The sequence below is a fragment of the Salvelinus namaycush genome, chromosome 33 (genome assembly GCF_016432855.1).
Source record: "Salvelinus namaycush isolate Seneca chromosome 33, SaNama_1.0, whole genome shotgun sequence".
Lineage (NCBI taxonomy): Eukaryota > Metazoa > Chordata > Actinopteri > Salmoniformes > Salmonidae > Salvelinus > Salvelinus namaycush.
The window spans coordinates 27017665-27023664 of NC_052339.1; positions in this window are offsets into that span (position 1 = coordinate 27017665).

Genomic DNA, 6000 nt, shown 5'->3' on the forward strand with positions numbered 1-6000 from the left:
GGCACAGTACAGTAGTCTCTGTGTTTGTCAGAGAGGGATGATAATTAGTTTGAGGGCACAGTACAGTAGTCTCTGTGTTTGTCAGAGAGGGATGATAATTAGTTTGAGGGCACAGTACAGCCGTCTCTGTGTTTGTCAGAGAGGGATGATAATTAGTTTGAGGGCACAGTACAGCCGTCTCTGTGTTTGTCAGAGAGGGATGATAATTAGTTTGAGGGCACAGTACAGTAGTCTCTGTGTTTGTCAGAGAGGGATGATATTTAGTTTGAGGGCACAGTACAGTAGTCTCTGTGTTTGTCAGAGAGGGATGATAATTAGTTTGAGGGCACAGTACAGTAGTCTCTGTGTTTGTCAGAGAGGGATGATAATTAGTTTGAGGGCACAGTACAGCCGTCTCTGTGTTTGTCAGAGGGGGATGAGAATTAGTTTGAGGGCACAGTACAGTAGTCTCTGTGTTTGTCAGAGGGGGATGAGACCATAGTGATACATTTACCGTATCCAACTCCATTGATGAGACATGGTAGAAAGACCAATATACTGCAGTAGAAAAGCTGAGGGCTGTCGAGGTATGTTGCTATTTATGAAGAGATGGAGGATAAGAGGTGTGTTGGTGGTTATGTCTATCTGTGAAGAGGAGTTTAGAGGTGGGTATGTCTGTCTATGAAGAGGAGTTTAGAGGTGGGTATAAATAGCAGACCTTAAATAAACTGTACATACTGTATATACACACTACTGTTCAAAAGTTTGGGGTCACTTAGAAATGTCCTTTTTTTTTAAAGAAAGCCATTTTTTGGTCCATTAAAATAACATCAAATTGATCAGAAATACCGTGTAGACATTGTTAATGTTGTAAATGACTATTGTAGCTGGAAATGGCAATTTTGTTAATGGAATATCTACATAGGCGTTACAGAGGCCCATTATCAGCAACTATCACTCCTGTGTTCCAATGGCACGTTGTGTTAGCTAATCCAAGTTTATAATTTTAAAAGGATAATTGATCATTAGAAAACCCTTTTGCAATTATGTTAGCACAGCTGAAAACTATTGTTCTGATTAAAGAAGCAATAAAACTGTCCTTCTTTAGACTAGTTGAGTATCTGGAGCATCAGCATTTGGGTGTTCGATTACAGGCTCGAAATGGCCAGAAACAAAGCACTTTGTTCTGAAACTCGTCAGTTTATTTTTGTTCTGAGAAAAGATGGCTATTCAAATGTGAGAAATTGCCAAGAAACTGAAGATCTTGTACAACACTGTGTACTACTCCCTTCACAGAATAGCGCAAACTGTCTCTAACCAGAATAGAAAGAGGAGTGGGAGGCCTCGGTGCACAACTGAGCAAGAGGACAAGTACATTAGAGTGTCTAGTTTGAGAAACAGACGCCTCACATGTCCTCAACTGGCAGATTCATTAAATAGTACCCGCAAAACACCAGTCTCAACTTCAACAGTGAAGAGGCGACTCCGGGATGCTGGCCTTCTAGGCAGAGTTGCAAAGAAAAAGCCATATCTCAGACTGGCCAATAAAAATAAAAGATTAAGATGTGCAAAATGCGTGCGTGCGTGCGTGCGTGCGTGCGTGCGTGCGTGCGTGCGTGCGTGCGTGCGTGCGTGCGTGACACTGAGGTTACAGGTCAGCTTACAGTTCAAAGGTTAATTCATCGATCCATAAACTATCCATAAATGCCTTATTGACAATACAACCCTGTTATGCTTCGGTTCCTCAATACATTTTGCTGTCCACAGTGCATGTCCAATTATTTCTTTGGTAAATGTACAATTTATTTAATCAGGAGTCAGGGGTTGTGTTGATATTTTCTTGCATGGTTGTTAATTTAACTGACATGATGTATATTTTTAGTCACACCAGTTTTAGTTTGAAATTCAATCAAACCCCCTGCTGCAGAAAGCACACTCCATGAAAAACACCATGCACGTAATGTCTTCTTTGAAATAGGGGGTTCCAACGTAAAATAAAACAGTGTTACTTTCCACAATGCAGGTTTAATTAAATGGTTGTAGCTTTTATTTAGCTCAAAGTTGGCAACTATAACTGCGTTAACAAGTATATCATTGATTGCTACTTCATGCTATCTCTAATGATTGGCCGCTGCCAGTGATAATTAAATGTCCACTGTGGCCTGTATAAAAGCAAATCTCTACTGGACATTCTTCTTCCTCCTGACAGAGAACCCATGTTCTTTACACCATCTAGCATCCTTCAACAAAAGAGGAGAAATACTTGTCATTTTTCTTTGAAGCAGACAGCAATTCAGTTGGATACCAGAGAAGAAATATATTGCCAGGAATAAAACTGTACTATAATTCATATAGCACGGTGATCCATCAATAGCCAATGATTCTGGCCGAGACAAATCAATTTCAGCTAGCTGTGGGCGTTCATCTGGGGTTGCCTTGGATTCCACTTGGCATTTTGCAGAGGCTGCAATCCACACCCGCCCTCAATAATGCGCTTGACATTATGGTCAAGACTGAATTATCCTGTGGTATGAAATAGGATTTACTGAATGGTTATTGTGAAGTGAAAGAGCAAGAACAGAAAAGAACTGGTGATGTGAATGTGGTGAAGGGTTACAGTACATTAGTTAATGGATTGACACAATACCCAGCTTGATCACACTGCTTTAGCTACACCCCTAGGCACCAGGCAATAGTGGCTTACACACATACCCCCCTACAATTAACAAAGCATGCCTTCAACCTTACTGTATATTTTCCCTATTGTAAGATGTAGGCCTATGCCTTTATGCAGTCCTTTCATTAGTCTAAGTGAGAGAAATGCTCAGGCAACAACGGTTTAATTAGACCTGCAACTGGACAGTACATTTGTCATCACAAATGAAGAATTATAGCTGCAATATATAACTAGGAGGCTATTCCTGGCCAAATGTCACCGGCCAAAAGTCAGCACTGTCTGTTCTCTCTCTCCCTGCTGATTTAGGATTGATGGATATTTACATTTTATGGCATACCCCCTGTGTGCTCTACACTGGCAAGCTACGCATAAAACAAAATGGATTTAAATATTACTGCCATTCACCGGTAATAGCGCCAATCTGATCCAACTCACTGGACAGGTCCTTGTCCTCATCATTTGTGAGCTGTCAACAAACGGCTGGCAGTGAGTTGCGAGAAGAAAAGCTGTTTTTCCCCCCAATGCTAACATTGAAGCGATCATATGAAGCTAAATGAGCTAGCCATTTTTAATTGGACTGACCTTCTATGAGCAAGGGTTAATGCAAAAAGGCCAACACAAACACTTGTGCCTGCCTGAAATTGTTAGCTGCCAGCTAGCTTCTTCTCTCCTCCATCCACTAGTCGCTATGCTAGCTGTGTGTAGAAGTCTCAGCTGGGTGGATGCCGCGTGCAGGGGTACAGCCCTGAAAGTGCTCCTGTGGGCCCAGCAGCCATTTGGCTTGTCTCTTTGAATTATCTCCGACACCAGGTGCTTCTTTCTGCTCCGTCTGTTTGCCAGCGAGGGGAGTATTAAAAGAGGCTTATTTTTCACCCAGGAGCTTGTTTTTATTAGCACTCTAAAGAGCTGTTTCCTCTTAAGTCTTTATTATTAAGGTACACTTTCCAAATGACCATATGTCAGGGATGTGGTGTGTTTTTATTTCTCTCACTATTTTTTGTAAGATAATAATTTTATGATAGACGATGAGCAATCAACATCGTTTGTGTTGCACATCCGGAGGGTGTATTGCACAATTGAATTATTTATTTGTGATTGATTTATTGAACCCTTACATCTTGGTTTGTTTTACGTGGACTATTGATCACTAGTTACACTGAAGCCATTGTTCCAATGTCATAATTGGTAGCCATCAATAATCAGCTGTGTCTGTGAGCTAACGAAACACCTGGGAGCAGAGCGGTGTGTATGTAGCACATTGGGGATGTGTGGAACTTACTCCTCAGCCGGAAGTGTCCCCACATGACCCAGCGTATAGCTAGCTTTTCGCATGGCGCCGACTGGTAAGATGCTTCAGGAGGGCGGTCACCTGTGCTGGCAAGGCAGAGGTCCTGGGTTTGAGCTTCGCCTGAGCCGAATCAGGAGGAAGCGGTACTCGCTAAGCAAGCAGCGTAACATCCTTTAGAGTGGTGCCGTGGTCCGGATCTACAGTTGCACTCGATGTTGAGTAAATTTGAGGCTACTGGCTGTTTCACGCCATGAGAGAGTTACTCGCTCCAGCTGGTAACTGCACTGCACACCAATCTCCATGCATCTCAATTAACATTTGTGGACAAGATTTAGGTCTTGGATTATGTATTTGAATATGCCCTCCTGGGGTGGTAGATGTGCCAGTGTTATGGAGAATCATGCTTCGACTGGCTCTTCCGAGTAGTCAGCAGAGTAGTCAGAGAGCGGAGAGAATCTTTTTAACGACTCCCACAGATGGTAAAGCTCTTTGTATCAAAGTGTATCAGACTCACATCCATGACAGGTGGGCTAGGTCTGCCGAGACATCAGCAGCCATGTCTGAGTGTCCTCTCCTCTCTCACTCCTCTCTGGTTTAGGCGAGGAGATCTGTAGTCACCTTCTTCAATGGAGAGCTTCAATTTCTGCTCTGCTTGGCTGCTTCAAGGTGGTGCATTAGCTCACCGTATGTGTACCATCACTAGTTGCACAATAACATCAAAAGAATCTCAATCTTGTAACACAACAACACACTCTTTAGACCACCTTTACAGGCACATTGCTTGTCACTGGATGCTTTTACTTATCTCCTTATCTGCCTTTATCTCAAGGGGATTTTCCTCCTCTCATTGTATAGGTATTGGCATTGCTTTTGGTGTCGCTATTGATAGTGACGATGTACCTAGTTCAAAGTTTTAAAACTTGTCCGGCCCAATGGGGCGGCAGGTAGCCTAGTGGTTAGAGTGTTGGACCAGTAACCGAAAGGTTGCTGGATTGAATCCCCGAGCTGACAAGTTAAAAATCTGTCGTTCTGCCCCTGAACAAGGCAGTTAACCCACTGTTCCCCCGGTAGGCCGTCATTGTAAATAAGAATTTGTTCTGACTTGCCTAGTTAAATAAAGGTTAAATAAAAAATGTATAAAAAATAATCATTCAACTCCAGGAGTCCCCCAAGGTTTAGTCTCAAATCCATTCCTGATGTGCTGTGCATAGCAAGAGCCAGCAAGTACACTACACACACTGTGAAGACTTTTAAGGGACAGTCTTCTTCCTGTATTCAGTGTTTTCTATAGGGTGATCATGATTCTCTGTGCAGCTTAGTAACGGTGCTACCTGGCGTTTCTGCTCTCTCGCCCTTTACATTAGAAAGAGGAGTGGTGTGGCAGTGTTGGATGGCCAGTTGTTTTCATTCTTCACAGTCCACTAGGCTTTAGACGGAGTAAGCAGTCTGTAAGATGTGTGTATTTATATCCCCTGTTGATCTTAGAACAGTGTATTGTGAAGCCACAGAATGTCTACCTCGCCCGCTCTGCCATGCCGCCTTGTCATTTTGGTGCATTCACCCCAGAGCGTGTCTGTGTGTGTGTCCAGACTTGTGTGTGCACATGAATTTCTGTTACTCCGCTCCCTGTGCTGTGGCAGAAATCTCATCACTCCCACACATCTCGAGCTGTCACCCAGTGAGCAAGTGCCTCTGGAAAACAGGCTTCACTTTGCATTGATTCTTATTGTTTCCCTCCTCCTTCATCCTGAAAGAGCAGAACTTAGCATATTTCACTGGGATGATCTAAATTAGTCAGAGCACAGCAGAGGTGTAGCTCTATTCAACTGAATAGGACTGGCAAATTCAGCAGTGCATTAACTATTATGGACTGCTTGAGTATCATCATCGATATTGTTAATCTAGAGCTATTATCAAACCTTTCCTCTTTCTCTCCCTTCCTATCTCTCACTCTCTTCCTCCCCCCTTTATCTCTCCCCCTCCTCTCTTTACCCCTCTCTCTCTCTGGCCTCAGGATGAGTGAGTGAGCTGTCCGTCCAGCCGTTGCGTCCCAACC